General features: G+C 43.2%; 1 long non-coding RNA gene across 1 annotated transcript; it reads left to right on the forward strand.

Moving 5' to 3' along the window:
• Positions 1-13: 13 nt before the first annotated feature.
• Positions 14-14,196, forward strand: LOC133244118 (uncharacterized). The gene is made up of 3 exons (XR_009735308.1): positions 14-304; positions 5,463-5,591; positions 13,609-14,196. It is a non-coding gene; the product is annotated as an uncharacterized LOC133244118 (long non-coding RNA).
• The last annotated feature ends 10,349 nt before the right edge of the window (positions 14,197-24,545 follow it).

Genomic DNA, 24,545 nt, shown 5'->3' on the forward strand with positions numbered 1-24,545 from the left:
GGGGCCGCGCAGGAAGGAGGTGGAAGAGCTAAGAACGCCGCGGGGGAGGAGTGGGGAGCTTCGGCTTTTAGCTTGGGCTGGGTAGTGGAGGGGGGAGGCCGGAAATGAAATGAGAAATGGTTCGAAGATTCGGGAGGAGAAGAATTTTAGAGGGAATACGACCATTTGACAAGTACTAATTGAGCATCTAGTAGGTACCAGGCACTGTCCTAGGCACAGAGAATAATGGAAGTAAAGGCCTTTATGGAGCTTGCATTCTAGTGGGAGAGAAGAGACAACAAAGAAATAAAAATTTCAGAAAGTGGTAAGTGGAGTGAAGAAAAATAAAACCAGGAATAGGATGACTTCATAGATGGCCAGGTATTGCCCCTCAGAGGAGCCCTATAAGCACATACGCTATGACATGAAGGAATAAGCCTAGCAAATACCTCGGGAGGGGAGGGGAAACGGATGGGAGTCTACCAAGCTGAAAGAACCTCGGCTGTACACACAAAGGTAGGGATAGCCCGGCATGTTGCAGGACCAACAAAAAAGGCTAGTATGGCTGAGTGTAATCAGCTAGCCACAGAGCAGTAGTAGGTTGAGAGAGGTGATGGGGGAGGTCAGATCCTATGGAGCCTTATGGGCTGTTATTAAGAGCAACAGAAAGCCATGGGAGGGTGAGCAGAGAAATGACCGCATCTCGTTCACATTTTAAAGAGTTACTTTTGCTATTATTTGTAAAATACAGGGAAGCACAGATGTCTTCAAGGAGGGACCAGTGAGGAAGCTCTTTGTGGTCGCTTGGACTCGGATGGCAGCAGAGAAGGCGTAGAAGGGGTGTATCAGTATGTATTCAGATACACTTTGAATTGGAATGGATTTGGCAGAGAATGTGAACGAACAAAAGCTCATCGCTGATTTTTAAGTTCAGGACCTAAAGGGTGAGTTAGTGGTGGTATTATTTAGTGAGCTGGATAAGATTTAAAGAGAAGAAAATTTGGAATGGGGGAAGTAGGAATTCTGTTTCGTACGTTACATAAAGTGCTTGTTCTACATCCAAGTGGAGATGTTGAGTAAACAATTGTATGGATATATGAGTCTGAAGATATGAATTTGGGAATCATCAGCACATAGATGCTTTTTAAGCCTTAGGTCTTACATAAAATCACTTAGGAGGGAGAGTAGCTAGTGGAGAGGACCAAAATGACTTCCAACCTTCGGAAATTCTGTAGAAGAGGAGAAGGAACTACCAGATAGGAGCCACACCAGGAGAGGGTGGAGTGTTGGAAGATAAGAGAGTTGTTTCAGGAAAGTGGGAGTGATCAGCCTTATCAAATACTGTTGAAATAAATAAGGTGAGGACTGAGGGTTTGAACACTGCATTTGACCTGATGAAGGATGCTGATGTCCTTGAGAAAAGCAGTTTCAGTGAAGTCTGATTAGGGTGTGTTAACAAGAGATGGGAGGTGAGGAAGAAAAGTGTTCATAGCAAGTCTAAGCAGCTCTTGAGGACCTTTGCCCTCAGGATCCACTGAGAGAGAGGAGTACTTGGGATCGTTGTTCAGTCGCTCAGTCGTATCCAACTCTTTATGACCCAATGGACTGCAGCGTGCCAGGCTTCCCTGTCTTTCACCTGAAGCTTTCACCCTGTCTTTCACCATCTCCTGAAGCTTGCTCAAACTCATATTCATTGAGTCAGTGATGCCATCCAATCATCTCGTCCTTTGTCCTCCCCTTCTCCTGCCTTCTATCCTTCCCAGCGTCAGGATCTTTTCCAGTGAGTCAGTTCTTCACATCAGATGGCCAAAGTACTGGAACTTCAGCTTCAGCATCGGTCCTTCCAATGAATATTCAGGGTTGATTTCCTTTAGGATTGACTGGTTTGATCTCCTTGCAGTCCAAGGGCCTCTCAAGGCTTATCCAACACCACAGTTCAAAAGCATCAATTCTTTGGCACTCAGTCTTCTTTATGGTCCAATTCTCATATCCGTACATAGTAATAGTAGTAGTGTTAGTCACTCGGTAGTGTGTGACTCTTTGCGACCCCATGGACTGTAGCCTGCCAGGCTCCCCTGTCCATGAGATTCTCCAGGCAAGAGTACTGGAGTGGGTTGCCATTTCCTTCTCCAGGGGATCTTTCTGATCCAGGGATCGGACCCTGGTCTCCTCCATTGCAGGCAGATTCTTCACCATCTGAGCTGTAGGGAAGCCCCCAAAAGACTACTAGAAAAACCATAGCTTTGACTAGATGGACCTTTGTCAGCAAAGTAATGTCTCTGCTTTTTAATATGCTGTCTAGGTTTGTCATAGCCATTCTTCGAAGGAGCAAGTGTCTTTTAATTTCATGGTTGCAGTCACCTTCTGCAGTGATTTTGGAGCCCAAGAAAATAAAGTCTGTCTCTGTTTCCATTGTTTCCCCATTTATTTGCCATGAAGTAATGGGACTGGATGCCATGATCTTTGGTTTTTTTTTTGAATGTTGAGTTTTAAGCCAGTTTTTTCACTCTCTTCTTTCACCTTCATCAAAAGGCTCTTTAGTTCACTTGTTATTTAGGGGAGGTATTTTAAAGATAGGAGTTGTTTCCTTATGTTGGTATGCTGGAATGATCCTTTAGAGAGGTAAAGGTGATGGTGCAGAAGATAAGAGGGGTCAGCTAGAGAAAGCTTGTCCTTCAGTCGGTGAGAAGCAATGGGACCTAGCGTAGAAGTGGAGGAGTTGACTGTGGATAGGAGCAAGGACAGTATTTTAGGAGAGAAGGCAACGTTTATGGGCACAAACACAGTGAGGTCAGGTAGTAAATTTGGTGATGGCTTATTCAGGCCATGTCTGTCCAGGAAGCATGTGGGAGCTGAAATCCAGCCTCTGTTTTTCCAACCAAGTTTTGAGGCCAAATCAACCTGGAGGAAGGGGCACCTTTTCTAATTCCTCCATCTGCAGAGGCAGTGCCTTTTAGAAAATCCTCCGTATCATCACATGCACACATACAAAGTTTGTGTGCTTCTTTTCCCAGTTTGTACCAAATATTCTTTGTGCAAGTTGCCTCCGTGGGTTTGATAAGGTAGATGAGGGCTGTTGAGCTTTCTTTTATTCTTAGCAATAGAAAGCTGTGAGTAGGGAAGGGCTGTTGGGTATATGAGATGGAAGCTGTGAGAAAGATGGAAGAAGTGAGAAAGAATTCCCTCCAAGAGTGGAAGTGTAGTATGGACAAGGCTGAAGGTCTTCTTGAGTTGGTGGTCCTATATTTGAATGAGACCACTCAGCAAGGTCGTATGGTTTTTCTCCAGCCACATTCCATAGCTTGCGGGGTTGAAGGAGAGGTAGATTTGCCCAGGGCTGGGTTTTGCTGATGGAAGTCCTGAAAAGGGGAGGAGTATAAGGCAGGGAGTAGTTATAGTGATAGGCCTTAGAATCTAAGCTGGGAGGGAACAGCTGTTTTGCTGTTGGTCGCTAAGTTATGTCTGACTCTTTCTGACACCATGGTCTGTAGCCCACCAGGCTCCTCTGTCCATGGGATTTCCCAGGCAAAAATGAATACTGGAGTGGGTTCCCAGAGAGCAAGTAAAAAAGCAGTGGGGTCAATGGTTTGGTGGTCCCTGTAGGAAAGATTAGTTCAAGAGAAAGCTATCAAGTAAGTGGAAGCAAGGGGACTTTCCAAGAATTGAGCATGGGAAAGGGTGAGTGAGGTGTCTGTGAGAAATGAGGTCCAGGCAGGTACCTCGGAGTTGAGGGAATACCAGACTCTTGGGCTCCTGTCTTGTCACAGTCCTTGTGATCCACTGACCTGGGGGAGGTTGAGAGCAGGGGATTGTGTGGCTTTATGAGCCTTGGGAGAGTCCCTTTTGCCCTGCTTTACTCACCCGAGCATTTGTGTAGGTACTTTGTCCTGCCTGATGTTTGACGGAAACTAAACATCTTTCCTCCTTACTTCCGCTTTCCTGCTCCTGGCATTATCTTTCTCAGTCATTCATCCACCAAACTTCAGCCACCTTTAATCCATCTTCCCCATCCCTGCACCCAACTGACCCCCAAAGTGCAGTGATCAACACCATCCAATAAAACATTCTGCTGTGATGAGAATGTTCTTTATCCGCATATCTAATACAGTAGTCATGTGGCTATCGAGCATTGACTGAGGAACTGGATTTTATAACTTGTTCAGTCGCTCAGTCATGTCTGACTCTTTGTGACCCCATTGACTACAGCACGCCAGTAACAAAGTTTATAACTTTAGTGTACATAAATTCAATTTAGATAGCCACATGGGGCTGGGGGGTACCGAATTAGACAGAGTTATAGACCTTTCCTACCCAGTGTCTTTTCCATCTGCCCCTGCCTCTGTGTCCCCATTGCCACTGCCCTCGGTCAGCTACTGGTTACCTCTCATCTAGACTTTTGCTGTAGTTTCCTATTTGGTCTTCTGCTTAGTTGCTTTCCCTTCAATCCATTTGGTGTCCTTGCCAGAACCATCTCCCTAAAGCAGTGGCCAGATCACAGCTCCACCCTATTTTAAAAATTATCAGTAGTTTCCTGTCAAATTAGGTAAAACTGCTTAATCTGACATTTGTCCAGTTGAATGTCCCTTTTCCAGCCTTACCCTGCACTGCCCCTTTACATAATGGAGTGCTGGTTCTCAAGCAAAACTGAACTGCTTGCTATATTTCCTACCAACTTTTTACAAAGCAGCTAACTCATTTGCGTAAATTGTCTCTGCCTGGACATGTGCCTCCCATTTCTTCTTCCAGACCCCAAATCTGTTGAAATTCTTGAAGGCCTGTCTTATGTAGCAGTTTGTACCTGGAAACGTTTCTGATTGTTCCTCTCCTCCTAAATACAGTTTCTGGTTTTTGTTGGTGTTGATGTTTGTTTGTTTGCTGTACTGCATGGCTTATTTCCCTGACTAGGGATCAAACCTGGGCCCCGGCAGTGAAAACACCAAGTCCTAACCCCTGGACAGCTAGGAATTCCCTACAATTTCTGTTTTTAACCTCACCTGTGGTACTCATAAGTTGCCTTGTCATTTATTTTATGCATTCATTGTATTGCTGTTACAAAATTTTCCTTCTTACAGATCACTGCTTTCTGTATCATTGCCGCTTTCAGTGTCAGTCTTGTACCTGATATATATGAGGTACTCCTCAATTAGCCTGTGAATTGAGTTCTAGAAGAACATTCATGCTCCTTAACTCTAAGAGTGGTATCAGTAGCCCTAAAAGAGAATGTCTTTATACCTTGGAAGAAACAAAGAGAAAAAGAAGCAGAAGGGGCCAAAAGCACTGATGTGACAATTGAGAATTTCTTAAGTTGGAAGGCCAAGAACTCTTGGAAATTAAAAAGAAATGAAGGAAAGGAGAACAAGCAGGAAAAAAGTGATGAAATGGGAAACAGCCATTCAAAATAGTTAATAATCCTGACACATCTTGATTCCCTGTTCTTGGAGGATGTCGGAAATGATATGGAGGTGGATGATTCTTTGTTCCAGGACCCGGAGGAGGATGAGGAGGATCTAGGCTACATTCCTGCTGACCCTGACACTGCCTTGACCAACTGATGGACTACCCCTGTCCTCGAGCGTTCTGACTGCCACAGCTTCGGTGGCTACGCTGAGAAGGTGGTGATTTTCCTTTCTTTTTTTCCAAGAAAAAATAATTTTTAGGAAAATCTTCTTCTGATAGCTTTCGTCATTGAACTTAGTAAACTGATCTTAAAATTAAAAACAAAAACAAAACCAGGAGATTTTCTAATATGAAATTCCAACTTTTGAAAAGAAACAGACTGTGTTTCTTTTCATGTTACTATTTGCTGAGAGTTTCTTCCAAATGCTTCCCGCCTTTTACAGGGTAGTTTTACGAGTCACTTCTAACCCATAATCCTAGAGAACATGGGCATGCTTGGAATTCGCAGGATCAGTTTAGCTACTCAGAGGGTCAATTTATGGAAAAGGCCTATAAGAGCCATTCAGATGGTGATACAAATCAATAAAAAGAGGTTTCCATCTAATAATTGTTTATAAAATGTATTTTTAGACCTTTAACTCTTAGAAACCTGAAACCTGAGAATAGAATTACATTTTCTCTGTTCCACAGTACGAAATATACTTTTCCTGTTGGTGCAGTGGTTTTAAGGATTTGAACAGCAGGTGCTATGTTTTACACACAGAAAACATAATTCACATGTGTAGGACCTTATATCTGTTTATTCAATAAGCCTTAATCAAGTGCTTGCTCCTTGCTAAGCACTTACACTTGTTACCAGATATACAAAGAAAGAAAAAATATGGTACTTGCCTTCAAGGAGGAAACAGGGTAAAACTCTGACTGACATTGGTATATCATTTTACAGTTTTCCAAATGATTCCACGGTACCTAATTTAATCCTACCAACAATGTCATTAAGGTAGGTATCAGTCTCATTTTGAATTAGGGAAAGTAGTTCAGGGTGATTACAAGAATTGTAGAGAAGTACAGAGCTATTAGGGCTTAGCAGGTGGTGCTAGTGGTAAAGAACCTGCCTGCCAGTGCAGGAGATATAAGAGATGCAGGTTCGATACCTGGGTTGGGAATATCCCCTGGAAAAGGGCATGGCAACCCACTCCAGTGTTCTTGTCTGGGGAATCCCATGGACAGAGAAGCCTGGCGGGCTACAGTCCATGGGGTCTCAAAGAATCAGACATGACTGAAGCAACTTAGCATGCACACGCACACAGAGCTATTAACTGGTGGGAAATTGAGCTGGAACTCAGATCTATGGGTGTCAGAACATTGGTTGAATTAGAATGGAAGTTTCCTGAGGACAGGCACTTGATCTGTTTTGTTCATTGCCATATTTCCAGAACCTAGAAAAGTACCCGGCATATAGTAGTTTCTCAGTAAATATTTCAGGAATATGTGTGTGTGTGTGTGTGTGTGTGTGTGTGTGGTATGGAGAGAGAGTGAGGGGGGCAGTGGGTGAGGGAGGGAGAGAGAATACAAGCCAAACATCGAAATCATTAGCATATCTGTATATTTTAGTTATGTGCTAAGTTGATCTTTTCTGTATTAGTGCTGTCCAAAGTGTGGCCCACAGACTGGTGCTGGTCCACAGAATTGCTTAATACCAGTTGTAGTTCACTGAGGCTGCTATAACAAAATATCACAGACTGGATAGCTTATAAACAACAGAGATGTATTTCTCACAGTTTTAGATACTGAAACTGAGATCACAATGCCAGCATGCTCATGTTCTGGATAAGGCCTTCTTTCTGGTTCTTACTGGCACCTTCTTGCTGTATCCTCAACTGGTGGGAGGGGCAGGGGGTCTCTCTGGCATGTCTTTTTTTTTGGCTGCACAGGGTCTTCATTGCTGTGCAGGCTTTCTATGGTTGTGGTGAGTGGGCTACTCTCTAGTTGCAGTGCACAGGCTTCTCATTGCAGTGGCTTCTCTTGTCACAGCGCGCGGGCTCTAGGGCATGCAGGCTTTAGTAGTCATGGTGTGTGCGAGCTCAGTTGCTCCATGGCATGTACAGTCTTCCCATACCAGGGTCGGAACCCGTGTCTCTTACAGTGGCAGGCAGACTCTCAATCGATAGACCATAAGGGAAGTCCCTTCATAAGGGCACTAATTCCATTCACAAAGGCTCTACCCTTGAAGTCTAAGTACCTCCCAAGTGCCCACCTCAAATATATTTTTAGTGTAAAGTTCCATGCAATTCTTGGGGTTTGTGTATCTGAAATTCAAATTTAATTTGGCATCCTGTATTTTATCTGGCAGCCCTAAGTGTGATTAAACATGTAGGCTCTGGAGTCACACTGTGCGACTTCAAATTCTGACCCTACCACTTACCAACTGTGTGACCTTGGACATGTTACTTGGGAATTAGGATTTCAACATAAGAATTTTGGGGGAATACAAACATTCAGACCATAGCACCAGCTGACCTTTAGATAAATACAGAAAATGAGAGTAAACATTTAGAATATTTTGCGGCTACTTCATATTGTTCTGACATATGAGTGTGTGGTCAGTAAACCTGTCTATTTGAGTAAGGCATAAACCTGCGCAGATGTTGTCCAACTTGTGTAGTGAATCACATGAGGGATGAGCTGTATGCTAGTCAGACAACATCTAATTTTTCTTTAACCTTTTGACCCTCTTCACCCATTTCTCTCACCTCTGGCGATTGTCAATCTATTCTCTGTATCTATGAGTTTTGTTTTTTCTTCTAGATTCCAAGTATAAGAGAGATCATACAGTATTTGTCTTTCTGTCACATACTTCACATAGCATAATGCCCTTTAGATCCATCCACATTGTCACAAATGGGAAGATTTCCTTCTTTTTATTGCTGAATAATATTCCATTTTATGTACATACACCAGATTTTCTTTATTCATCCATCAGTGGACACCCAGATAAACATGAGTGTTTGGTGTTGTGTATATTGCCTATTTATTGTTTTACACAACAGATTTGATGTGCAGTGTCCCTTTCTGCTAAGTTTTCTGATAAGCCAGCTCATCCTTTTCCATTTCTTTCTGTGAACATCATCATCTGGGAGGAAGCAGCTACTCAACCATGCAACTCTAAAACTCCAACAAAGAATCTAAGATTTCTGCAGCAAGCAAGTAAGGGTGAGCACCAGGCAGGACACTTCTGGCCTCTGAAGAGAAAATTTGATGTAGGCAGGAGGCCAGAATGTGCCAACCGTAGGCAGAGACTTCTCTTATCAATAGAGAAAAGCTTGCACTTAACCACCCTATCAGAGGAAAGACTGGCCCCAGACCAGCCCAGCCTTCGATAAATGGAAGGAAGAGGAATCCAAGAGGCCTGTTCTAGTTTGTGGATGAGTTAACATCATTTCCTATTCTGTAACAAAACTCGAGCATATGTAAACCACAAATTAAGCAACCTGTATAGATACAGACATATGTATGCCTTTTTAAGAAGGCAGAAGAATGTGGTTAGGGTTGCTAGGTTTAGCAAATAAAAATACAAGATGTCCAGTTAAATTTGAATTTCAGATAAACAACCAACATATTTTTAGTGTAAATATGTTCCATGCAATACTTAGGGTTTGTTTATCTGAAATTCAGATTTAACTTGACATCCTGTATTTTATCTGGAAACCCTAAGTGTGGTTAAACATGTAGGCTCTGGAGTCACGCTCCAGAGTGTGACTTCAAATTCTGACCCTACAACTTACCAGCTATGTGACCTTGGACAAATTACTTCCCCTCTCAGAGCCTCAGTATCTGTGTATGTAAAATTTTCCTCATAGAGTTGTTGTGAAAATTAAATAATACATAAACATTTACAATGGTAACTGACACACGGTAAATCCTAAAATAAAAAATACTAGCTGTTTTTACAGGAAAGATAAATCATTATTTGCTAACCAAACATCTTAAAAAATAGACAAAAATATCTAGGCAGAGATTCCACCCCCCCCAACCCCCCCGCCATTTTCATGCCACTTTCAATACCCCTTACAACAAATTAAAGTAATATGACTTAGACCCATTATCTATGGCATAAAGGAACACCCAACCAGCATCTCATAGTATCATCAGGTTTTCTATTCCTTCCCTTGATGCACAACACTCGGACCCACTCTTGGAGATGTCTTAAGCTCCAAATTTCCATGAGAAATTTGGGTAAACCTTTATGAAGTATTACTTGAGTATTTACTAGGTGAGTATTTACTCAGGAGTCAATGCCATCTCTAGGATGGGGTTTCATCAGAATGGTACATACTCAAGTAACATGCAGATGTCTGTCCTCTGTAGGTTACTTAAGAGTAACCACCTTGTACAGAGAGTTATAGTTCTAGCATATAGAATTTTATTAGCACAAAGTTAAAAATAGGACAAGAAGAAACATGGTGAAATGTGAAGAACAGTAGGCCTGGAATCCAAAACTCTGGTTCTACTCCTCAGCACGAGCCACCTAATATTTGAGGGGTAGGGGTGAAGTAGAAAAGAATAACTTTATTGCTTTTCCAGGTAAAGGTGGCCACAGCAGGCTAATACCCTCAAAACTGTGTCCCCACCTGGAGGGGGTAGTGAGGAGTTTCATAGTAATGGTTCAAAGAGTGCAGGATCGGCCCATGAATGTTCTTCTAATTGAAGTGTGGGGAGGTAAGTGGGAGTCACCATCATCAGTCTTCTGGTTCTAATCATCTTGGATCTATCCCACCTAATATTTTTAAATATTTAAAATATTAAATATTTAAATTTAACTTAAATATTGCTTCCTCATTTATGAAAATGGAAACATCAATGCTACCTTAAAGGATAAGAGTTAAGTTAAATCAAATAACAAAATGAATAATACAGTACTGGGAACAAAATATGCATTTGGTAAATATTTATTAACATGACTCTGTTTATTCATTAGAAAGAAGAACATATCCCAGAGCAGTCTTATAGAAAGATTAAAGCCTGGGATCTGTACTACTTTATATGGCTGAGCTAAAACAGTAACTCTTTACTCTGTCCCTGTCTGCTTCTGGATAAGAACCAATCATTTCAAAACAATGATACAATCTAAGGGGAATTCAAGCAACGACTCCATCTTTCCCATCTCCAGTGGTGTGTGTGGGGGTGTGTGCGTGTGTGTGTGCTGGGGTGGGAGGGGAGGCTGTGGTAAGATAGGAGAAAGGCCAGGGAAAGGGTTGGAAATTTCCTTTCTATTTTAATAATTAGTTGAGCCAGATCCTAAACTGTGCATAAAAACTATTAGTTTTAGGTCAGAAAGTAGAAAACACACTTCTAGTACATGGACAATATTAAGTTTGACTTGAGGGAGCAAATCCCAAATTCAAACCAGATTCAGAAATTATGATCTCAGCTTTTCCAGAGTTCGTACTGATTAGGCTTGTTACAGATTAACCAGAGGTAGAATGTATTAGGGGGAAAACATAGAAGAAATAAAATAGAATTCATGAGATTACTCAAACTCAGAGAATGAAGTTTCCTGTCTTAGTGCTTGCTGTTAATAAATGAGATTCAAGGGAAAGTGTGGTATTTTCTAAGGAGGACTGAAAGGGTGAACTAGGGTTTTGCCAAGGGGATTACCAAGGGTGTCAGTTGCTTTGGGCTGGAAAGTCATGAGGAGTACACAGTTTTGCAGGGCAATACAGAGATGATGGTAAACTAGGGGAATAGAGCTGCTAGCTGTAGAATGAGCTATATATGACTCTTTGGAACATTAATTAATTACCATTTACATATTGAGTATCAACTGTATACTCTGTTGTTGTTCAGTCACCGAGTCGCTAAGTTGTGTCTGACTCTGCCACCCCATGGACTATATCGCACACCAGGCTCCTCTGTCCTCTCCTGTCTCCAGGAGTTTGCTCAAATTCACGTCCATTGAGTCAGTAATGCCATCTAACCATCTCATCCTCTGCTACCCCCTTCTCCTTGTGCTTTCAACCTTTCCCAGCATCAGGGTCTTCTCTAATGAGTTGGCCCTTCTCATCAGGTGGCCAAAGTATTGGAGCTTCAGCAGCAGTCCTTCCAGGGAACTTTCAAGGTTGATTTCCTTTAGGATTGACTGGTTTGATCTTCTTGCAGTCCAGGAACTCTCAAGAGTCTTCTCCAACACCACAACTCAAAAACATCAATTCTTTGGCACTCAGTTTTCTTTATGGTTCAACTCTCACCTCTGTACCTGACCATGGGAAAAACTATTGCTGTGAATATATGGACCTTTGTCAGCAACGTGATGTGTCTGCTTTTTAATACACTGTCTAGGTTTGTTATAGCTTTCTTTTCAACAGCAAGTGTCTTTTAATTTCACAGCAGTAGTCACCATCGGCAGTAATTTTGGAGCCCAAGAAAATAAAATCGGTCACTGCTTCCACTCGAGAACTTAATAAACACTCAGGAGACTCAATGAGACATAGAGCAGAGCACTAGCACACAGTATGCCTAGTTTAGGGGAAAGTAGCCTATGTGCCTAGTGCAAGAGAAGAAAAAGCTAAATGGAAGGCCCTGGAACCAGAGAGTTAAGAAATCTTGAATGACTAATAATTTGAATTTCAAAAGTAAAGGCTAAATTCTAAAACAAAGAATAACAATAGATTTGCTACCAAAGAGGAAGACTCTTGACAAAAAAATTCGTTAGGTGTCAGGTATGCTGGGGATATGATTAAAGGCCTTGACCTGGGCTTTGGACTTGGCAAAGGGTAGACGGGAAGTGTTTCTCAAGCCCTTCCCTTGTCTCTTGCAGAACTGAGGTGCATGGTGTAAAGGAAGAAAAGCCAGGGCTTGTACATCACAGGATGGGCGCCTGAAATGCATCGTAATATTGTTGCTGGGAGTTGTAGCGTTTCTCACCACCTCTCTCTTCACCCTTCGAGCCGTAATTGCCAAAATGAACAGATTATCACGATTTCAGCCTACACAGCTATCTCACTAATGCTCATTTGCTGACTTTAATGAGTTCCAGAACCAATTTGTGTGATCCTACAATCAACTCAGGTTTATCACGGAAAGAAAGCACTGTCTTTCTTTGCCGAATACAGATCCATTGATATGAAAATGAATTCGAATGAATTCTTGTGGGCATTGTAAGGCCCCAAAGTTCCCGAACACCATTGAGCATAGATATGTTAGATGCTGGCTGTCCTGATGAGCTGGCTTTTGTCCAATACCTGTCTGGCAGACTACATTCACGTATCCTTTTGTTCTATCTTCACATTTCACAGCTTCCTCTTCTCTGCCTAAAAAGGAAAATGCACGTCTTCAAGCTGTTACAATAAAACTACTGGCAGTGTGTAAAGTGAGAACAGAGCCTTGCTTTAATTTACTGCACCATGCAGATTTATTACACATCAGGATAATAATAACAATACCTAACAACTGTGACTTGCCACCTGATAATCTCCTCCCCTGCTCTCGTAGGAGGGAGTTTGGAGGACCCTGTAGACTCCCTGTATGGTGCTAAGCGCTGCCGGGCACACTCTTGGTTCAGGGCCGAGAGATGATGTGGACCACTGGGCCGTGCAGTGCCCAGATACACTGCAGAGCTGGTAAGGAGATGTAGTGTTTGCACAGAAAACACCAGAAACCATTTGCCAAGTGTACAGAGAAGTGTTTTCACAATTGCTCATTGCTGGGGGAATAAGCATTCTCCTTCTCACAGGAAGTTCCTCTACCTGAAATGTGATGAGAAGACAGTTTGAGAATCGTAGAGGTGAGAGAGTCCTTCAAAAGGAATTTGACCTCCTTTAGGCATCACTGCACTTAAAAGAATCTGGGACCTTCAAAGTTACATCTGTTCAGATTTACATCTGTTCAGAGTTTCTGAGGAACAGCTAACAAAAGGCAGGGTTAAAGATAGTCAGCCCTTTGGCCCAGGGTCTCCTTCAGGATGCCAGTGTCACTTCCGGCCTTCTTCTTGGGCTCCTCCCTATGGCTTCCGAGTCCTGGGTGCCCCATCTGTCTTGGCTGCTTCTGGGGAAACTGCTCCGAGGCATGTGGGCACACTGCTGGCCTGTGGCAACATTGACATCCTCACAGAAGACAGCGTCCATCAGATGTGCCCTCCTGCTGTTCCACTTGCTCTGAAAGTCTCTCGTTAGGGTTTCTAAGTTTTAAGATAATGGGAACTTAATGAGGATTACTTTGATTTTCTCTCACCAGCCGCCACTTTTGTATCCAAAGCGCTGCTGCCCCCAGCTGCACTGCTTGAACAAATTGCACCGTGAGCAAGCAAAAGCTGCACCCAGGAGACTGCTGACGTGACCTCAGAAACGCACAGTCCAGTCCTATTGCCCAATGCTTTTGCCCAAGAGCTTTGCCTATCATAGCGTTTGGATTTCTGGCCATCTTGGTGACCATATTGGACCTTCCTTCTCCCTGCTCCCATCAAGTTTTAAACAGAAACATCTCTAACAACTCATCAGTGACCAATCAATGAAATGGTTCTAAGCTCTTGGGAGGCTCAGGCTCCTGCTGTTTCTCTCCTCTCCTTACCACATTTTATAACAATTAAAAAATTAGTCCAGCCACAATCCATTACCTGGTTGTACTCTAAGACAAGGATTTGCCTTCCAAGGGCAATTCCAAGACAGAAATGATTGGAAAATTATGTATGATTAACTCTCCCAGGAATCAAATGACCTCAGTAAATATTTTTTTGAGACCCTTAGGCCCCAGGGACGCAAAGACATTATCCCTGTCTTCTGTCCAGAGCTTTGGTTTTCTTCTCAATAAACAAACCTAAGTTTTTGTTTGTGTTTTGTTAAGTGGTGGTTGGTGGGGTAAACTGGCTGTTGGGGATTTTTATCCTGCCAAAATGATGGCCAACCACAAAAATGGGCAAACCATCATTCTTAAAAGACTCTGCCCAGCTCTTCACAGCATAGGCTGGCTGATTAGGGGAATCCCCTTCCTCTGTTGGCTGTTAGCAATTAGGACCACTCGGCAAATCCTAAATCTTGGAAATCACTTCAGTCCTGTGGTTGCTGATTCCTGGCAAGTAAGATACCATGTCACTTTTCTGTCTGAGGTTCGGTGTTTTATTATCACTACCAACTTGAACTTCTGGCAGTAGGTCTTCATCTCACAACTAAGCCCAAAGCAGTCTAACCGAGTGGAAACTGGAGTGTCTGAGAGGTTGATGAGTCACACAAATGGAGAGAAACATGGTCCTAGTTAGGTTAAGAGAGGTGACAGTCCTGATGCTTCAAAGCACATTGCTGATCTTTTTGATGGAAGGCCTAAGATTATTTCACCTCAACAATTGTTTTGAGGATGAATTTTCAAGACAGGCAATCCACTGTCCAGCCATTTTCTGGAATGGTTGTCAATAGGCTGGCCCAGAGGGTACCAAAGAAGGCAAATGGCAATGCAGGATGGAAAGCAGATCGACACTGTCACATGGTAAACAAGCCAAGAAGTCAAAATTGTGCCAGAAGTGGACTCCCAATTTTATTTATTTTAGTGTGTTTTTTTTTTTTTTTTCATTTTTGGTTTTGAAGAGTATAAGCTAATTGTAGACATCCTGGCCATAGTAGAACTAGCATGTGATAGGAACCCTGAGAAGAATTCGAATCACATGGAGGAGATGAGAGTGAGGCAGAGGCTTCCGCCCCACGAGAAACAGCTCCTCAACTCACAGGATGCCTGTGTCACTGACAGCGTGTAGGAGTGCAGACAGCGTGCAGAAACTCGCCAGCCCCAGATGTTGCCCGATAGGGGAGTTTCACTGTGGGGCACAAGGCACAGGCCGGTTTGCTACCTTTGTCAGCCTGTAGGTGCTGACTTCGCTGATAGAGTCTCCACCGCAGCCCAGGGGCCCCTTCCCACTTCCTTCTTTTCTCACTGCTCTTCTGTCAGAGAAGCCAAGGCCCACTCTAGCCTGGTTTGCATCTCTTACATCAGAAGTTCGGGATGGCAGATTGCAAATACTCATTGAAATCTTTTCCTTTCATGTTCTTGACATTTGAGCAGAGAGGTAGAGGGTATGTGGCCTAGGAAGCAAATGAAAGTCTACATTTTCAAAATGAGTCTGAAATGAAGCTCATTTGAAAATGGAGGGGGAGGCAAAGACAACCTTCAGGGCAGAAGCTGATCTCATAGACTCTCAGTCTTAGAAATTTTACTTGTTTTGTTGGAAAGAGGGGGGAAAAAAGCTCAATACTAGCTCCTTTGCATGGCAGGATATGAACGAGAATCTAAACGATGGGTTCAATTATTTTTTTTAAATCGCAGTCATGAACAGTTGCACTGGGAGAAGTGGGCTTTGTAATGCAACACAACTGTTCATGCCTTGGACTTGGAAGGAGAAAGGTGAGGATATTTTACAAAGGAAAAAGTAAAATAATTGTTATTGAAAAAATTCTACCATGACAAAAAATTAAAGTGTAATCTACAAGCCAAGGAACATCCTGTCAAATCGTCACTGCACCCCAGCTGACACGCCACTGTTTGACTCAGCTCTGCCTAATTTTGTCACCTTTCATCTCAGAAAACATGGTAAATACTAATTACTTTTAACAGCATTCTAAAGTCGGTCGAGTCATTCACGCTTATAGTGATGACAGTTTGGGCAATAGGTAGCAATTTTCCTTTGTTGTCATTATCCTTCCCACATGCTGGGAAACTGAGGCATGGGAGGCTTCAAGGGTCTGGATCAGATTGGTAGTGTTCCAGGAACCAAGCCTTGAGAACTTCCGTCATCTCTAGGAAGTGGCTTTTTGATTCAGCAGCGGTACTTTCCAATGTCAGCACTTGTGTGTGTCAGCAGCGAAGATGACTCCCGTCCAAGGGGCCCCAGATTCTTGGCCTCTGCTTCATCTCAGACAAGTTCTCTGGCAGCTGAAGAAAACAGAGTGGGTGGGGAAGTAGGGTGAAGTCTTGGTGAGTCTGATGGTTAGTTGACTGAATGGATCTTAGCAAGGAAGAGAAGGGCTTTGTGACTGTGAATTGGTATAACTGGAGCAGATTGGACCAGACACTGAGCGTTGTCCTTAGAACCCTGATAAGAAGCTGGCAGGACTTACATGATACTGAAGCATCACAGTGCTCAGGCCAAGACTGACCCCTTGCCTTACTTGTCCTACTCCCTTGGGTGCTACATAGAAAGAAAGTGAAGTCGTTCAGTCGTGTCCAACTCTTTGTGACCCCATGGACTGTAGCCCACCAGGTCCTCTGTCCATGGGATTCTCCAGGCAAGAATACTGTAGTGGGTTGCCATTTCCATCTCCAGGGGATCTTCCCAACCCAGGGATCAAACCCGGGTCTCCCACATTGCAGGCAGACGCTTTAACCTCTGAGCCACCAGAGAAGCCCTGGGTGCTGCATACATCCTGTAAACTCTGCAAAGGGGCCATACTGGGGTGGATTTTCCTGAAGCCTTTGTTTCCACCTTCAATAGTGATCAACACAGCATTTACTCTTGGTTGATCAAAGTAGTCTTAGATTAGCTTGATAATTCAGTATCAGGTGGACTTTGATCATTGTTTTGAAGTGCTACAAGACATAAGTGAACAATTTACACCAGGTAGAGAAGATTAAATCCATCTTCATGATCCCTTGCTTCAGAAAAGTTGGAGAAATATAAACTGACACAGCGTTTGGTGAATTCCATACCCACAGAGTAGTCCAACTCTCTATCTCACAGGAAAGGGGGAAAGAGGAAGTGCGAACTGACATCTGAGTGCCTGCTGTATGCTGGTCACTTTAATTTAATCTAGTCCTCCCTCACAAGACCCTACTATATAGGTATTATCTCTATTTTTAGAAATAACTCTCTTAGCTGCTCACATTTAAGAACCAGGAGGCCAAAATAAAAAACCCAGGACTTCCTAGCTCCACATTCTTTTCATGACTATTGTTTACATGCTGAAGTGCCCATTTTAAATGAAGGCTGACTGTATCCTGAACTCAGCCTATAGGAGGGAAAGGACAGTAGTTGGGTACTGTCTTCATATATGCCTGTGGGCTAAGTCGTTTCAGTCCTGTCCGACTCTTTGCCACCCCATGGACCATAGCTTGCCAGGCTTCTCTGTCCATGGGATTCTCCAGGCAAGAATACTGGGTTGCCATTTCCTCCTCCAGGGGATTTTCCTGACCAAAGGATTGAACCAGCATCTCTTACGTCTCCCGCATTGGCAGGAGGATTCTTTACCGCTGAGCCACCTGGTGAGCCCCATTTCCAGGTGGCAATAGTGATAAAGAACCCCCCGGCCAATGCAGGAGATGTCAGAGATGCAGGTTTGATCGTGGCTCAGGAAGATCATCTGGAGGAAGAAATGGCAACCCACTCCAGTGTTCTTGCCTGGAGAATCCCATGGACAGAGGAGCCTGGTGGGCTATAGTCTATGGCATTGCAAAGTCAGACACAGTTGAGCAGCTGAGTGCACACCACACACACATATACTTTATTTATTTACTTTTGGCTATGCTGGGTCTTCATTGCTGCAGGAGGGCTTTCTCTAGTTGCAGCAAGTGGGCTCTACCTTCACTGTGGTGCACGGGCTTCTCACATTCGTGACTTCTCTTGTTGCAGAGCAAAGGCTTTAGGCACATGGGGTTGAGCAGTTGCAGCACTCAGGATCAGTAGCTGTGGCAGGTAGGCTCATTAGTTGGGGCTCACAGTCTCTAGAGACCAGGATCAGTAGTTGCGGCACACGGGCTTAGTTGCTCCTTAGAGGCGTATAGGATCTTCCCAGATCAGGGATCAAACCAGTGGATTCTTACCCATTGTACCACTAGGAAAGTCCGGGGTACTGTCTTATATAAAACGGTTATCAGAATATCCTTTCTGACAGAGGGCCAGGATGTCAGACTTGTTTAAAAATCCTATTTGGCTGAAAGATCTGATTCATTGAATGAACACTTTTCTTTCCAGGGCATGGGATGCAGGTCCTTCCAAAAGGTGACTGACCTATAGAGGGAGATACTCTGACTTTGTTGAAAAATCTCATTAGAGTTTACCCTTAATCACTTGTCAATAAATGTAGGGATACCTTAAACTAGAAGGGTCTTAAAAGTCTGCTCTCACCCTTGTCATAAAAGTAATTATACAACTTCCCTGGTGGTCCAGCGGTTGTGAGTCTACCTGTCAATGTAGGGAACATGGGTTTGATCCCTGGTCCAGGAAGATTCCAGGTGTCTTGGGGCAACTACGCCCATGCGCCACGACTATTGAGCCTGTATGCTGCAGCTACTGAAGCCCACGTGCCTAGAGCCTGTGCTCCACAAGAGAAGCCACTGCAATGAGAAGGCTAAAAACCACCACTAGAGAGTAGCCCCTGCTTGCCGCAACTAGAGAAAGCCTGTGAGCAGCGTGAACGCCCAGCACAGCCAAAAATAAATAAATGAAAATCCTTAAAAAGTAGTTACAGCTAAATTTATTGAGGGCTTATGTGCCAGGAACTGTTCTTTAAGCTTCAGATATGTTATTTAATCCTCGAACAATCCTTTGAGGAAGGTATTACTGTTTTCTCCATTTGACAGATAAAAGGCACAGAGAGGTTAAGTAACACGCCCAAGGTTACACAGGAAGGAAGTAGTACAACTGGGATTTGATCTTCTAAACCTGGGCACCTATCGACAACACATTTTGCTGCCTGTCATTCAAAGAAGATTATACACAGGCAAGAAAGGTTGATTATGTATTTGGAGAAGAGTGTCTTCTCATTTTCTGTTTCTGGAGGAATAGCAAGCTTCTGCCACATGAAGCACTAGGTCCCTTTCCCTGCATTCGTGTTAACCTGCTGGAGAAGCCTGTTGTCAGCTCCTCATCTTTCATTGCAGAGCTTGGGCCTCTCTTTCCTCAGCTGGTCTTCAGCATCTTCCTCATGTGATGGCAGTGAGGGGCAACTGCAGACTAGGAGTTTCCTTCTCGGCTATGGGTTATCCATCCTCTGGTGTGATCATTGTCCTGGACACCCACAGGCAGTAAAAAGTGGCTGACATCCCACTCCTTGGACAGGAAAGATCCCACCATCATCATGGGCTTCAACAGAGAGAGGCAGGTCAATTACTTATGCTGAACATTGCGGATGAGGTTCATGGACATGGACCTCACTTGGGAGAGACCAGGTCTTCAAGGAGAGCTCTTGGGGATCCCACCCCTGCTGCTATGGAGAGGGACTGAGGGGGCGTCTGGTAACCTCGGCTTCTGATACTGTGTGCTGAAACTCACATCTGCCTCTCTTTTCCTGTGTAAACCAGGATTGCAAAATTACTCACTCCACTCAGATATGTAAAGAAAACAGTTTCTTTTTTCTCTAGGTCATTCTGTTTTCCCATATGAGTCCCCACCTGCCCGATAACAAGAGGGGAAAAACTAATTTTAGTTTCACAGGTTCTAAAACTTTATCTTTCAATTTTTAAAACAGTTTCTTTAGGTTTAACTCTGTGTTTTGGGGTGAGGCTCTGTCTTTCTGGTTCTTCCATTCTTCTGCCTGCTTCTCTGTAAATGGTATTGCTCATGCTTCTGAGACCAGGCCCCTGGCTCCCTCATCCCATTGCTATGCCCCTCTTAAACGCAGTGCCTTAGCAAGGGCTTTTATGGGAATGCAAAACAGTTCTCCTGCCGTGGATGCTCTCTTAATTTATTTCATTCTCTTCAGACAGAGATGTGGAGAGGTAAGGACAGGGGCCCGAGTCTGGTGTGCCACTCACTGTCCACTCCATCTCCTTTTAGCATCAAGCTGCAAGAAGAGGCCTGCTAACCTTTATCACGAGCAGAAGTGTATTCCCTTCATACTAAGGAGGAAACTCTAAAATTAAAGTGCTTGGTTCTTGAACCTCTAAAGAGAATGAAGTAAAAGTGAAAGTGTTTGTTGCTCAGTCAGGTTCCTCTGTCCATGGGATTCTCCTGGCAAGAATACTGGTGTGGGTAGCCATTCCCTTCTCCAGGGGGTCTTCCCAACCAAGGGATCCAACCAGGGTCTCCTACAGTCCAGGCAGATTCTTTACTGTCTGAGCCACCAGGGAAGCCCTAAGTTTAGAGTATCCAATTCATTTTTTCCAAGCTTGTTGTTAGTGACTGTCCTGACCTGCCTGAGGCATTACACCTCTAGGCAAGCCCCGGGGATGCAGGCTGCAACAATAGAGATTTAGAGAGGAACTGAAATGCAGTCTTTCCTCCATAACAACAGGAGATTTATTCCAGGACCCGCTACAGATACCCAACTCCAGGGATACAAGTCCTGTATGTTAGACGGTGTCGTATTTGCATATAACTTATGTACCTCCTTCTGTACTCGTTGTGACTTCCCTAGGGGCTCAGACAGTAAAGCGTCTGCCTGCAATGCGGGAGACCGGGGTTCCATCCCTGGGTCAGGAAGATCCCCTGGAGAAGGAAACGGCAACCCACTCCAGCATTCTTGCCTGGAAAGTCCCATGGAGGGAGGAGCCTCGTTGGCTACTGTCCATGGAGTCGCAAAAGAGTCGGGCACGACTGAGTGACTTCACTATCACTATCACTATGTACCTCCTCCTGTACACATTAAATCATCTCTAGAGTATTTGATACCTAATACAATGTAAACATTATGTAAACAGTTGCTACAGTGGCAACTCAAGTTTTGCCTTTTGCAACTTTCAACTTGTTTTTTTCCTGATTATTTTCCATCTACAGTTGGTTGAATCCCTGAATGTGGAAGCTGCAGATATGAAGGAGTTAATGTATTTTGTTTACTGAATATTGTCTTCATTCTATCAACGCAGGCTTGGGCAGCTTAAGGGGAAGAGAAGTTCTAGAATGCGTTAAAAGTGCTCCTCGAAGGAGAGGCAGTGTGGTAGTGTTTAGATACATGGATACATGGGCTTCCCTGGTGGCTCAGATGGTAAAGAATCTGCTCGCAATGCAGAAGACCTGGATTCGATCCCTGGATTGGGAAGATCCCCTGGAGGAGGGGCACGGCAACCACTCCAGTTATTCTTGCCTGGAGAATCCCCACGGACAGAGGAGCCTGGTGAGCTACAGTCCATGAGGTGGCAAAGAGTCACGACTGAGCAATAAGCACAGCACATGGATTCAAGATCCAGATTGGGCTCTGCTATTTCCTTGTAATTTGGACAACTTTATTTATGTGCTGTGCTTAGTCACTCAGTCGTGTCCTACTCTTTGTGACCCCATGGACTGTAGCCCGCCAGGCACTTCTGTCCAAGGGGATTCTCCAGGCAAGAATACTGGAGTGGGCTGCCATGCCCTCCTCCAGGGGATCTTCCCAACCCAGGGACCGAACCCAGGTCTTCTGCATTGTGAGCAGATTCTTTACCACCTGAGCCACCGAGAAAGCCTTTATTTATATTACTTTATTTATATGTAAACTCAATTTCTCCATCCTTAAAAACGGGATAATAGTAGTATCTACCTCATGGAGTAATTACAAAGTTTATATCTGTGAAGATATATAAAGAACTTTTATTTTACTATCTCATAGTAAACACTCAACCAATGTTAGCTGTTCATTTATTTATTTAATTTTATTGCCACACCGTGTGACTTGTGGGATCTTAGTACCCTGATCAGGGATTGAACCTGGGCCCGGCAGTGAAAGCACCAAGTCCTAGTCACTAGACCACCAAGAAACTCCCCAATGTTAGCTATTTAGATTCTGAACACACAGAAAAATATTGAATTTTAAGCCTTAGAAACTCCATATGTATGATATAGGGGAAAAGCATGGATTTTCAATATAGACAGCCTAAGTTGCATAATGCTGAACAAGTGATATGGCTACTGTGAGGCTTGGTCTAAAGAACGAGGATGAGAGTATTGTAGGACAGCTACCAGGATTAAATGAAATAGTGAATGTGAAACACTCGGAAAAAAGCTGGGCAGATAACAGGCTCAACCAATATTTCTTCCCCTTTATCCTTAGGTTAGTAACATGGTCTTTTATAATAGTTTACTGTTATATCCTCAACCAGAAATCTTGAGCTTCTATAATCCCCTAACTGGCTGGTGCATAGAAGAAGTCCAAAAGATTCACTGACAGATTCAAATAAGCCTCCAAATGTGGGACTCAGGACCCAGAACTTCTTCCTGTTGAGTGCAGCTGGTTAGAGGACAGTTTCTGTCTTCTACTTTTCAGATCTCATAAGATAAATATATGTATTTCTCCCTTCTTTGTCGTACAGTTTCACTGAGGTCCGTTGGAGGCATTTGCATCTGCTTTCCTCATATTGCTCAACCCACACTTGGAGAGAATTGTGTTTGCATAAATACTAGCAGATGAATTTTTTAAATATCACTTTTTCTCTCCTGGCACTCTGTGAGAGAAATGAGCAAATATAAACAGAAGAGTATCAGACTAGAAATATAGCAGATGGGTTCCTGCTGGGAATCTGGACTTTCCTGGAGTTTACACACTTGGGAGATGTGGGATTATGACAAAATCCACTTGTAATGCTCTTGCTTTTTGTTTCTTGGGCACAATATTAATTGCTTAATGACTAAGCTTAACGTACATTTTCAGCCTGACTTTTCCCATTGGGAAACAAGCAGGATGCTGTAAGCACTGTATATAGGAGGGATTCTCTTCTCAAGCCTAGCATAAATCCAAATTGATTGAGATATCAAGGAGAAGAAAAAAAAAAACAACAATGTTTATCTTCACTCCATGCTCCAAGGGCAGCGGAAAAAAGGAAACACTTCACTTCCCATGTCTAATGGCCTCATGCTTGTGACCAAGAGTTTATTATGGATACTAAAAAATGGGAACAGATTGTACATACTTCCTGACCAATCCTGATTCAGGTCATCTCAATTCAGACTACACATCCTGAGAGACACATCTGTACCCGAGGAGTTGATCATCATCCTTAACTCAGCCTACAGCTTTGGCTCAGACTTGATTAGATATTATCTTCATTCGTTCATTCAACAGATTTATTGAGCATCTGTTATTGACTAAGCACTGCATTAAGATTGGAAATATACCAATGAAGAAAATAAGTATAGTCCCTGCCTTCACAAAATTTAAGTCTAGTGGGAAAACAGATACTTATCTTATGATACAGTCATTCCATTACACAGGTATCTTTAAAAAGCACAGTAAAGCAATAGTTTCTATTCCCATCATCTGTAATATGTTCCAAGAACTGGCTTTAGAAAAAATGGGAGGTAGAAGCTCCCTGTCATCTCCTGCTGTTAGAGCCTCCACAGGATCTTTAAGACCGCCCCGTGGAAGAGGTCCTTATCCACTGTTGAACTTGACTGACCCCTAGCCTTCATGAGTTAGGGTCTCTTGAAAGAATGCTGTGAATGACTTCTGGAGCTCAGGGAAAGCTCCACCTTTAATCAATAAGAGTTAGCTTGTTTTTTATTACAAGAATGATTATCAATAGATAAATAAGGCTTAACAAGGGAGGCACTGTGATGTAGGGCAAAGACTACAGGATTCAAAGTCAGCTCTGAGTTCTAATCTTGACTCAAACATTTATTAGCTACGTCCCTTAAGTGAGTTATTTTACTTTTCTGTGGTCTAATGGCCTCATATCCAAAATAGGGAAAAGAGCACTTGACTCTGAATTGTTGAGATTCTTAAAATGAAATAATCACTTAAAAAGTACTCAGCATCCTCCTCCATTATGCTCAGGAACTCTATTCTGTATGACACAGTACCTGCCTTTGAAAGAAAACAGCATTTGCATGAAATACTTAATGACTACCATACAACTATGAACTATTTGGTAAAGGATAAATTACCTCCATAACTGTCTTTGCCCATCCTAACTAGTACTAACTCTTTCTGCTTCTGTAGCTCAAAACGTATCTCTCCAGCAAGCGACCCAACCAGGGAATTCCACAAGAAATCAGAATGCTCTAATAAGAAATCAGAATAAGAGTAAGATGCTTTATAAATATTTTAAAAGGAGAGCCTCAGCCTTGTCACATTGAGTGTAGTCCCTGTCCTTTATTTTACTGTTCTTTTCATTCATTGAAAATATTATCTGTTATCTTCAGGATGCTTGAAAATGTGGGGCTAGAGATAGAACATGTGGGCCACATTCAGTAGGAAATACACAGCTATATGCCGTGACGTTACCTCAAGCAATATCTGTGTCCTTCAGGACTCCTGTACCAGAAAACCATGAGTTTTATAGCTGAA

This window comes from Bos javanicus, chromosome 3, assembly GCF_032452875.1.
Source record: "Bos javanicus breed banteng chromosome 3, ARS-OSU_banteng_1.0, whole genome shotgun sequence".
NCBI classification, from domain to species: Eukaryota; Metazoa; Chordata; class Mammalia; order Artiodactyla; family Bovidae; genus Bos; species Bos javanicus.